General features: G+C 40.9%; 1 protein-coding gene and 1 long non-coding RNA gene across 4 annotated transcripts in view; one reads left to right on the top strand and one right to left on the bottom strand.

The window, feature by feature from the left end:
- Positions 1–9,767, top strand: part of LOC112815183 (uncharacterized) — a 273,184-nt gene extending 263,417 nt beyond the window's left edge. Inside the window, exon 5 of the long non-coding RNA XR_012374191.1 lies at positions 9,687–9,767. This is a non-coding gene — a long non-coding RNA (uncharacterized lncRNA). The remainder of the gene's footprint in view (positions 1–9,686) is intronic.
- The window catches only part of CCDC192 (coiled-coil domain containing 192), a 197,717-nt gene that overhangs the window by 124,023 nt on the left and 61,031 nt on the right, over positions 1–12,663 (bottom strand). The window lies entirely within an intron of this gene.

Here is a 12,663-nt window from a genome sequence, read left to right as displayed (position 1 = left end):
GCTTTCAACTGTTAGATAAACATCAAAGAATATGTAGCAAATGATGATCAGGATAAAGCAACAAGGATGGCAGTAATTAACGTCAACATTAATGAGGGTGGGCTATGTCCTAGGCACAATTCTAAGCCCTTTACCTTTATCAACTCATTTCATCCTCTCAATAACCCTATTAAGGTGAGTTCTATCATGATTGCATTTTATAGCTATCAGGATGCTGAATTTTCTCATCAAGAATGCCATTAAAACTTAGCACTGAAGAAGCCATAGGAATGTTTCCTGTTTTGTTTTGTTTGGGTGGTGGTGTTATTTTTGTTGTGTTTCATTAGTTAGTAAGCACTTATATAAAATTTACAGCATGGCAAGTACTGATCTAAGAATTTTCTAAGTATGATACTAACTCATTTAATCTTGATGACAACCCCATGAGCTAGATCCCCGTATTATAACCATTTTGAAATGGTGGGCGTTGAGCCTCAAAGAGATCAAGCAACCTACCCAGAGTCACATGACTAGCAAGCTAGAAGAGTGGTGCCCTAACCCCAGGTAGTCTCTTTTGAATGTGCAGTGGGAAAAAGGTCTCATACACAAGCAGGTGATGCTTAAGCATTTCTTGAATTTTTAGCCAGTATGCCCAGTTTATTGGGAGGGTTTGTGGAGTGTGTGGGTCATGTGAAGGAGAAGTTGAGAAGGGAAAGATAGGTGCTTATTCTGTCTCTCTCTCTCTCTCTTCTTCTCAGATGTTGCCAAAGACTCTATTATACCTCATGATTGGTGTGAGAGCTCACGTTTTCTTTTATGGAGGTTACTGCCTAGTATACCTGGTAGTGATGATAGACCAATCCCTGGGGATTAGAAACTATCTGAGATATGAATGAATAGTCCAAATCAATTTCAATGCTAATAGCTAATACTTCAGATTTTAGTTTAATCAATAATCATCGGACTTCTTCACATTGAGCAACAAAATAAACTACAAAATACACTACATTTCTACTCAACTATCTAAGCACACATTTCCACATAACTCTTTAGACAGTTTAAGTTTCAAATAAATCCAACCTGGAAACAACAATCTCATAAAGAGGAATTTCCCCGGGACGCCTGGGTGGTTCAGTCGGTTAAGTGTCTGCCTTCAGCTCGGGTCATGACCCCAGGGTCCTGGGACCGAGTCCCACATCGGGCTCCCTGCTCCCCGGGAGTCTGCTTCTCCCTCTACTTGTGTTCTCTCTCTGTCAAATAATAAATAAAAATCTTTAAAAAAAGAAAAAAAAGAGGAATTGCCCCATATGCCAACACCGACCACCCTTGATTCCCATGCAAGGAAGGGAAATTGACATTCACTGATGAAGTTTTGAGCATTTGGAAAGCCTTTGGTTCAGAGGCCTGGTCTCATGAATAAAAGAACCTAAAAGTATCTCAAGTAGAGAAGGAGTGGAATCTGGTGCTCTGAGAAGGAAAAGAAAGTAAACAAATCTGAGAGGAGGAAGTTGATTCATCCAAAGGGAGGGGGAGGTGCTGGGGGGTTCTTCAGATGGCTGGGAGCGTACTCCACTTCTACCTACATCCTTTGGGCAATAAGACCGCAAATAGGCAGGTGTGCCAAGGGAGGCTCGGCCCTGACTGCTATATATAGACCAGGAGTTCCCACAAATCTTCTGTTAAAACTTAGCACTAAACCAGAAGAGCCACAGGTCTTTTTATGGACCCATAGGCATGGGCACAGAACAGGAAAATGGCAGCCACAATGAACGTAGTGCCACCCGACTTTTGGCTAGTAAAATCCCTGGGGTACCTGTGCAGACCTCAGGGAGGAGAGAGGACCATTGTTCCTACCAATAACTGAGACCGAATTTCTGGTGAACAATGACAGTAGGGGCCTGAGTCAGATTTGATTTCATTTAAGAAAAAAAATTATATTTTGTACATTCAATCTCATGAAGTTAGACATGGAGGCAAACTGTACATTCTTTCTCATACCTTTTGATTGTCTGGTATTTACCTGGGTTAGTAATAATAGTGGTAGTAATAATAATAAACCAATTTCTGATGTTCTTTACTCTGGGGTAAAATTGTAAATACTTATAGATCCAGGATAAGAAAAATGACTTAAACACTGGTGTGGCGGAATCTAACACCTGCTCACCAAAATCCATACTTCCCCCTTCTTCCAGGGTGTACAGCCAGAATAACCCTTTCCAGCATTCCCGGCAATTGCTGTGGCCTCACAACTAAGTTCTAGTCAATGAACGTGAGCAGAAGTTAGGTGCACCATTTGCAGATAAGTAGTCTCCCCCTTATCAGTGGTTTTGCTTTCCATGGTTTTAATCACCCAAGGTCAACCATGGTCTAAAAGCAGCTGATCTTCCTTCTGACAATACGTCAGAAGGAAGATCAAGAGTAGCCTAATGTTACATCACAACGCCTATGTCAGTCCCCTCACTTCACCTCATCATAGAGGCATTTTATCAGCTCACATCATCACAAGAAGAGGGAATATGGTACAATAAGATATTTTCAGAGAGAGAGAGAGAGAGAGAGCCTATTTACATAACTTTTATTGCAGTATATTGTACATGTTCTATCTTATTGTTGTTTATCTCTTACTGTACTTAATTTTTAAATTAAACTTCATCATAGGTATGTATGTATCGAAAAAATGTGGTACATATAGAGTTCAGTACTATCTGTGGTTTCAGGCATCTACTGGCGGGGGGAGTCTTTAAACATATCCCCTGTAGGATGAGGTGGTGCATGGGGACTACTCTATAGACCATTATAAGCTTCCAAGCACACACCTCCTTGATCTCTTCTAGTCTGACTATCTAGAAAAGGGGCGATCCCAAATCATCATAGTGGGAATCTACCCTTCGAAGATGTCAGAGGCTTCATTAGTCTTTATCACTAAATGACCCTGAATAACAATGAATGAGCAGAACCTCTGCACCAACAAGAGCCCTCACAATACTTGAATAGGTGAGAAATTTCTATTGTGCTAAACCCCTGAATTTCTGGGGTCTACTTGTTACAATAGCTAGCATTATTCTAACTCATGAAATTAGAGTGGCTGGAACAACAACTATAAAACCTTTTTCTCACCTACAGTCACCACACAATCATGTCCTCTGTAAAGAGTATCTCTCAAATTGTAGAAAAGATGTAAGAAAATGGTAGTTTAAAATCCAGTGTAAAGTTCATATTTAGGTTACCTAGAAATGTCTTTTGTTTGCCACACAAAGCATTCTATTTTATTTTAATACGTTGCCAACATTTATAGGTGAGGAAATTTCACACAAAAATCTGGATTTTCGGGCAACCCCTTCGGGTCCCCTCCCTCCTCGGGAGCTTTGTACTATCATACTCAATAAACCTTGCTTTGCTGCCTACCACTGTCTAGTCTACCTCTTCATTCTTGGAAGTGGCGTGATCAAGAACCACGGGCACCAATTGAGAAAAAAATCCTGCAACAGTCAGGGGGAAGAACAATTCAGACATTCAGTGTAATCAGTACAAAGATTGGAAGGCAAGAGCAAGCCTAGTCTGCCCAAAGAACTGCAAGACCAGTGTGGCTGGAGTGAAGGGAGGGAGGTAGACGGGAGCGTGTGTGTGTGTGTGTGTGTGTGTGTGTGTGTGTGCAGTGCATCTTGTGGAATCATGTGGTTACTGTAAAGACTTCGCCTTTTTTTCTGGATGAAATGAGTAGCCACTTGAAGGGTTTGAACAGAATTATAGTATGGTCCCAGAGCGCCTGGGTGGCCCAGTTGTTAAGCGTCTGCCTTTGGCTCAGGTCATGATCCCAGGGTCCTGGGATCAAGCCCTGAATCAGGCTTCCTGCTCAACCAGGAGTCTGCGGAGCCTGCTTCTCCGTCTCCCGCTCCCCCTGCTTGTGTTCCCTCTCTAGCTGTCTCTCTCTCTGTCAAATAAATAAATAAAATCTTTAAAAAAGAAATCGGGCTTTTCATCTTCTGAAAAACCCGATTATCTAGCCAAGTTGGGCTGTACTCTCCCTTTTCCGTAAGATATGCACCCTCCAGACCCACATGACTTGTTCTGGCCATCTTCCCTCTTATGCATTGCTTACTTGCGCTTTGAATGCCGTTGAATGTTCCTGTTAGATTATCATAAATGGCTGGGGATTAAAAAAATATGCAATACCAACTAGACTATAATTACAGTGAGCAGAGATTACTTTAATTATTTACATGCTACGTCCTTGGCTTCTTTTGATGGGAATTATAGAAATAGTCATATAAAATCTATAACTGCATTCGTTGGCCTGATATTGCCGACAGTTTTTGCCCTCTGACTGTATCTCTTAATATTCCCTATATAAAATCCAACATAAAGTCTCATTTCAGAATTAACTCACTAGAAAATAATTAGTAACATCCCTCCCCCAGGACAGTAAGAACTACTCATCTATCATTTTCTCTGTTTTGCGTTTGGCTGTTAAGGGCATCATAGCTCTATTTCTGCTTCAATTATACTGTACGGGAAGTTGTGATTTAAACATGTGTGTTCCATTTTTCTCCTTTTATTGCTATTTTATTTTAATATATATTCTCATTTACAGTTATTTATGTACTTAAAAAATTCATCTATTTCATACATACATTTCTTGTAGGCTCAAATTCTTTGCAAAGTTAAATAGAGTATAAATAAATAACTATGGTTAAATTAAACATTATAGTTAATGTTTAATAACAGTATAAAATTATATCAGGAGATCATAAAGCTTAATATTCTTAAAATACTAGGCCATATCCATTTGAGATACAATATTTTTCTTGTTTTGTTTCTTTCCTTTTGAAACTAGGGTAAAGTTAGTAATAAGTAATTTCTTGGTATCTTTTCTGGATGATTTGCTATCAACTAGAGGGGCATACTTAATTTGTTTTTTAACATTCACATTAAAGAGCAACTATCATATACAGATAGATAGATTCTTGTATTTACTTGGTCATTCATTCGACAAGGCATTTATTGAACACTTACTTTGCATCAAGAACTATATGAGACTAAAGCCAAGTCTCAGAACTGGGGAACTCAACTAATGGAGTAGAATCAAGCCTAAAGGAAAGATCCATAGAATATGCACTAGAGGAAGGGACAGTTTCTGCCTGAGGAGTCAAGAGAGGCTTGTCAGTTGAGGGAGATGAGATGTGCTCCAGGTTTTGAAAGGCAAGCGGTAGGTGAAGCAGAGGGAAGGTGTCCACCTTGAGAAGGGATGGAGGCCAGAACCTAGGGGAATCTTTAGTGAATCCTAGATCCTCAAATGGGTGCCATTGTTGAGCATCAATTGTCAGTAGAAGGCAGGGGACAAGGTCAGGAGATGAAACTGTCAAAGGAAAAGTAGTAGGGATCTGGTCAAGATCCTCACCTGACATGATAGCTATTTACTCTCTTACGGTTGATGAACAACCAGTGAGAGATTTAAGTAAGAGACTTACATGCAACCATGGAACCAACTCTGGAATCAGTCTGATTACTTCCCTTATGATTCACTGATTTCATTTGGTAATTATGCATTTCAGAAAAAAATTAGTACAGCTTGAAAAGGTAAGTATATTAAGTTAGAGGCCACTAAAATAAACTTGAAATATATGGTAAAAGGAATTTAAAGGCAGGAAAGTAAGATGGGGCAAGTGTGAAGTTTGGTTCACACAGTTCATGTCCTGACATCCTACCTAAACACTTGTTAGAAGTGAGGCACAAAGAACTTGACTCTCGACTTTCTGGTAGTCAAAATAACCATTTATAGAGGCAGGATCCATGGAGAAACAGCAAGCCCCGTGCTTAGTGGAGGTATCAATATTTGTGGGGCAGAAGGCGTACTCTGATACAATAATAAATTTCCTCAATAATAATCTGACAGCAAACAATAATGAGCTTTATAGGACAGTTTTCTTTCTTTCTTCTTTCTTTCTTTCTCTTTCTTTCTTTCTTTCTTTCTTTCTTTCTTTCTTTCTTTCTTTCTTTCTTTCTCTTTTTTTTAAGAGTTTAGTTATTTGAGAGAGAGAACACAAGCAGGGGGAGGGGCAGAGGGAGAGGGACAAGCAGACTCGCCCCTGAGGGTAGAGCCGGACGCAGGCCTGATCTCAGGACTCCAAGATCATGACCGGAGCCGAAGCCAGATGCCTAACAGACTGAGCCACCCAGGTGCCTTTAGGAGAGCTTTCTTATAAAGTCTTCCCAATCTAAGTCGTTAGCATCATGCCAGGCCACTTCTCCCACATTCAGTGAAAGCAATTCTAGGGCAACTTGATTCAGTCTAGGAATTGGCTCTCTGCTGACCTCACTTAACTGAGGAAGGATTTGAGGGTGTCTCTCTAAAAGAAAACATGGACTTTATTTCAGGCACTCCTCTGTGATGTGCTTTCTCTCATCCAAGCTTTTTAAAGCTAAATATTGAGTGACACTCCTGGTTAGACCCTAAAGTGCAGTGAAGTCCAGAGCTCTCTGGTAGAATTGAACAATTAGGGTGGGGCTAGAACCGATATCCTCTCTTGGAAATTGTGGGGCCTGAAATGATACTTTTTGAATTCAACCTCCATTCATCCACTCACCCACTGTCTGACTGACTGACTGAGTCATCTGACACCTACTTATTGAGAACTGACTGTGGGCCAGACACCAGGAATTGGATGCAGGCTCTACTCTTAGGAAACTTACAATGCAGAGAAACAGAAAAATTACAAGGAGATAGTTCTACCAAAGGCTTAAGAAGACATTCACCAGGGAAAGAAATGAGCTGAGGAAGTGCTGACAGGACACAGCAAGATTCTCCTCAGAGAGTAATTTTGTCTTCCTAGTACCCCCTATAAAATAAACTGGCAGCTAAAATGAGGTACTTTATTCTATAAGGTTATTGACCACAGTCCCATAAAAATGGTGGAACAGTTTTACTGAAACCGTTCATTTTGGAATAACTGTCAATAAATTTTTTGAACCTTTGTATGTGTTGGGCACTCTGCTAACTATTTCATACGTATCACCCTACTTCACTACTAAAATACCCTGTGAGGTTAAGTAATGTTATTAGCTTCTCTTCACAGATAAGAGGAACAGAACTTCAGGAACCTTTGTCAGGTCCTTCAAGCCCAGTAACTAGCTCTCTGTTACTACCCTCTCTCTGGCAAGAATCAGATAGGGGGGCTTTTAAAGTGCCCTCATGAACTATATCCATACCTTATCTTCCTTTGTAATGGAAAGGTATCATTCTCACTCATCTTAAAGTGATTTGAATTCTTAAGAAAAAAAATAATGAAAATACAATGTGTACTAGATTCTCCTAGCAATAGTACAGTTTGAGTTCTGTGTGAGCATTAATGGCTAGATGAATGCAGCCCAGAATCAAAAGGGAGAAAATGCTTTGTATAATCCTGCATTGTTCCCATCTGATTTTTTGACAAGTAGATGGAGATTATCACAATGACTTATATTGGAATGTTTGGGCCTCTAAAATTTGTGTATTCCTTTGATAAAACATTGCTGTGAGAAGTAAGGCACAAAAATAAGAGTTTGAAGAAATACATGGGTAGCTAATAGGTATTTACCAAAAAAAAAAGTGAAAGGATTATACTCTGTGTCCAATTCAGTGGCTAGACAAAAATCCAGCACATGTGATGGTTCTAAAAAGCTGGGGTGGCAGGAATTGTCTTTGGGTGCTTATTCAGCTTAAACTCAGTCATCATCTACAGAACATGAAGAAATAGCCCTCAGATCTGGTTGAGGGGAAAATTAGCCTCCTGGACGTCAGCCAGAATCTAGGCTTGCAAGATGTGACCAGACTTACGCCTTCGGTCTCTGTACCTCCACCTACCCTCCCTAGGAGATCCAGCAGCTAAGATTAGTGGTTCCCACAGTAATTTATTGTGCCTTGGATTTCTAGGCGAAAGAAAAAAAAGGTAAGTTTAATAAGATCCTGATGGAGTTCCAAAGTTTTATTTTGAGTATCGCCTCATCAGCACGCTAGAAATTTAGCTGTTTAGCCACATCTTACTGGGCTAGGTCTGCTTGATGGCTCATAGCTCAGAGAGCACTGATTCTAAGTTATGAGTATCCTGCTGGTGTGAAGTAAAAACTCAGACCCTCTCCCCTTCCAAACCTGCAGAGAAGTTTGGTAGTAACACTCGTCAATGGGATTTGAAAGCCTCTGCGATTCTTCTCTGATTTGTAACCTCTCCAGCCCAAGCATGTAGGAGATGAACCATGGAATAAGCACATATGGGATTCAAATGAGGGACCCCATAGTCATCCAGTCCAGACAAACTAACCAAAGGGGGGCTGCAGAGAGGGTTGACTATAATATAATTTCTGAGATTTATCGCCCACACACCCATACTGTGTTCATTAATAATCATTGTGGAATTTTCCATTTTGATTAACAAGTCTGGCTCTGAAAGAATAACCCATAGGGCAAGAATTTCCCCGTTCCTCATTGGCTTCAGATAGGGCTCCATGAGATCCTACCACCAAAGCCTCTCAGGATAATTAACAGCCATGAGGTGTATAGAATATAATACAGCTAAAAGGTCATAAAAATGAATTTATTAGCACACTGGCTTATGTGTGTTGGCATATACAGCAAAAATTCTGAGTTAAACATGAAATTTTAAAATGTGAAATCAAACTTATGCCAACAGGGATCTTGGAGTAAGTCTTTGCTTTGCAATCTACTAGCCGTTCGCTGTGAGTAGGCTACTTACTGTCTCAGACTTTCACTTTCTTCATCTGATAGAGGAGTAGCAATACCTGCCTCACAGGATTGTTGTGAAAAATAAATGACATAATGTGGGTGGGAGCATTTCGGAAACTATAAATCATTATATGACTCTAAGGTATTATTCATTCCTGTCACTTTATCTTAGAATTAGTCATGACAAGCTTCAGGAATGAGGTGATACTTTTAGAGTATGTAGAAGTACGGGATTTCGGTGGGAAGAGGAGGGAGAGTGTTCCCATTTGGCTCATCAGTTGAATAAACATGCCCACCATGCCGCCATCCCAGCTTGCTGTACTAAGAATCAGGCCTGGAGATGTTGCCCAGAGGCAGGACCATGAGGACAGGGAAGCGGGCCCCCAACAGGGAGATGCTGGTCAGGGACTGTGATTCTGGTAAAACAAAGGGTCCAGGTTGAAAGTGGTAGGGGTTTTATTGGACAGTGCAGCTCTTCTCAGACATTAGCCAGCATCACAATCACCTGGAGGATTTTAAAAACGCATATTGCTGGATCTCACTCCCAGTGTTTCAGGTTTGGGAGGTAGGAGATAAGGCCTCAAGATTTGCATTTCAAACAAGTCCCAGTGACTCTGATGCTTCTAGTCCAGGGGCCACTCTTCTAGAACTACTTGGACAGCGTGGGAATCGCAACTTCTCACCTCTAAAAACTTAGTCTGATTCTGACTAGTTTAAAGAAAAAGGGAATTTCCTTCAAACTAATGAGGGTTGTTGAATGGTTCCTAAAATGCACAGGTATCAGATTCAGAAACAGACAGGAACTAGAGCAGTTCTGGTCCCAACAGCACAAACCCCTTCATCATGCTGCCTGGACATCACTGGCAGGAGATACCACTTCCAAGAGTTCTTCCTCTCTTGCTTCACCTGAATTAATATTCAGAATCTAATTGGCTTAGAGAACATGCCCACTCCTCAGCTACTATGTGTGATAAGGTACTTTGAATTACAGAGCCTCCGAGACTGTGCACGATGGAAGAGACGTAACTGAAAAGGATATCAGGTAACTACTGCCAAGGATGTTAATGGATGCTTATGTAGCCAAGAAACAACAACAACAACAAAAACAGTCCATGTCTCCTATCACAGTAGGAAAAGAACAATTAACAGAGGGCCTGGAATTCCAGGGGAGAGGAGTTTGCACTTGATCTAAACTGAGGGCTCCTGGAGATTCTTCGAAGGCAGCTGATAGCTTCTTTAGAGGAGGAAAGGAAGAAGTGAAATCAACTCTTCAGGAAAATTTTGTCTTGGGTACCCAGGGTGGGCCCTCCCATGCCCTGTTTTCCTGATTCCAAGCTTCAAGACTCTTGCTTCCAGGTTTAAGTATGTCCTCAGGAACTCTAGGTCAGGAACTTCTGATTTAAAGGCATACTCATCTGTCCTACAGCTTGAAGCATGCTATATAATTCACTGGAATGGTTCCTTCTTCTGGATAGTCTTAACTTTTTTCCTTTATTAGAAATATTTCAAGCATACAGGATGGTGTGGAGAATAACATAGCACTTGAGTATCTACCTCCCAGGTACTCAGATTTCTCTTTTTGAAATAATCCCATGGAATATTATAGAACGTTTGGCCATGGCCAAGTCTTGGAGGCAGCTAGATCAAGAGATGGGCTGGCCATTGAGATGGAAGTAAGGCAGGGAGGCAAACCTGTGGGTGACTGCTCGTAATCAGATCATCAACAACGGAGTGGGTAGACAGGGCTAAGTACTTATCCCCTCAAATATTAAAAATAGTGAAACAATGGATTCAACAATTTGGAAGGCATTAATTTTAAAAAGGATGCTTTTCCTTAAGGTACTTTAGTCCTGACTCAAATTGCCCTGACATGAACAATCACCTTTGAGCCATTATAAACATTTGCTTCAAATAGTTGTTTAATCCTGTGTAGATCTCTAAGTAGATAAGTAATCATGCGAGAAGGATTGATAAAAACGCCTTGGGCAAGTTAGCCATGTGGGTGGCTGGCGTGGGTATCCAGGATGCATTTTACGACCCTTTGTAATCTTTGAAAAGTGTAAGCTGTGACTACCTAAAGTTAATGAGATGAGATTTTAAGCTTCCAAATAACAGTAGTGACAACTCAGTCTGAAATTTTTAGGCTTCTGTCTTCTCTCCATTGTATAGCTATCAGTTTAATTATACAAAAATATAATTCAACTATTGGGTTTTGGACAAGTGAACCCTGAATAAAAGGAAGCTGCAAGGTTGTTAATTTTCATGTTACGACCATAATTTCCTTTGGATGTTCTTCTTTCTTCTTTTGAAATAAGGGTTTTCCAAAACTGTATTTTCTTTTGCTGCTACTTTTTCCTTCTATTTCCATTCTATGAGATCATTACCTGTTGTCCTCTCCATGTTATACCTTGAAAGTATCACATTCAGATTATGGTAACACCTTATGTAGCTGTCATTTTTAAGAAATAAAATTTAAAGTAGGCTCCTATAAATACCAGAATGACTTTATTTTTAATTTAGCCATTTCAATAATTCATTTCGGTGAAATCGAACAAGGTATTGAGCTAGACCCTGTGAGAGGCATAAAGATAAACAGACTTGCTCCCTGTTCCCCATGAGCTCACAGTCCTGGGGAAGAGCTAGTTCACATCACGTAATTCTCTTGTGGGTCATAGTGTGACAAGTGACAAAAGACAGGTGTAGAGATGTGCCGTGAAAGTACCAAAGAAAGAGATTACTTCTGGTTGGATAGTCGGGAGATACCTCCTGGAAGGAACAATTTTGATGAAGAATGGGAAAAACCTGGCATTCTTCATCAGAATTGTTGGTAGGGACTGATATTCCAGGTTGAAAGAAACCATGAGCGTAACCCTTAGGGTAGGAATGCATGGCATTCTTGGGAGTCACAACTGTGTGATACAGAGGAGTCAGGAAAATGGGTCAGAGCCTCATTTTCAGTGTGCGGAATGCCATGGTCAGGAGGTTGGACTTTATTCTGGAGTAACCGGCAACCGTTGTCTTACTCTAGGCTTTGGAACAGGGGAAATGACATGATCAGAGTAAAAGTCATTTCAGCTTAGCAAATATATTGGGTAGCTGTAATATGCCTAGCCCTGTTCTTGGAGTAATAGATAGAGGGATACATTCTTGATGTTGCCCTCAATGACCTTTGAGTCTAGTAGGGGACAGATACATGAACAGATAGTGTCAATAAAAAGTGGTATTTTGAGCTAAAATAAATGTATGTACAGGAGGTTATGGGAGCCCTGAGAAAGTAGTCTGGGGGCTAAGGAAGAGGTTATCCCTGGCATAAGTCTTACAAGAAGAGTAAGAATTATTTGGATAAGGAGGAGAGGGAGGGAGGGTCCAGACCAAGAGAACACAGAGAGCAAACTCACAGGGAATCAACTGGCAAGGGATGTATAAAGAAAGACAGCAGTGCCATTTTATTAGCTTATTCAGTGGGAGGCAGGGAGGGAGAAGGGAAAGAGGAGGGAGCTGAGGTGGTAAGAATGGTCCTTTGGAAACCTCTTTCATGGCAGAGGCAGGGAAGGAAGCCAGAAGACTATTACAGGGTCACATCCTACGGTAGTGGTACATTTAGGAGGCATGGCCCAAACAGGAATTCCAAACTTTCCATGTGACTCCCAAACATTTAGAGGGATTCAAGTATATACTGCCTGACAATTCCTGTTAATCCTCTGTCATTTCTTAATATTAAGCATCCGCAGACCTCCCAGGAGCCTTCTGGTGTCCTATCCTGGAAGGACCGTCACCCCCTCTGCAGAGTTCCATTCCGACCACCTTGATCCTTCAACCCCTGTTCTCTTTTCTGCCACTCCAGCAGGTTTCATTCTCCCTTTGAGTGTCACTCTTTGTCTCTGTTTGCTTTTCTGCCTCCACCCTGCTTCTTCACGCATGAGCTTTACCCTTTTTCTTCTCTGCAAACAGGACTTGATGGTGTGAGA

Source organism: Callorhinus ursinus, unplaced genomic scaffold, assembly GCF_003265705.2.
Source record: "Callorhinus ursinus isolate GAN/ISIS: 27379988/994484 unplaced genomic scaffold, GSC_fseal_2.0 scaffold30, whole genome shotgun sequence".
Taxonomy (NCBI): Eukaryota; Metazoa; Chordata; class Mammalia; order Carnivora; family Otariidae; genus Callorhinus; species Callorhinus ursinus.
Note: the sequence above shows the minus strand (reverse complement) of the source record. Positions and strands in the feature narration are given on the sequence as shown.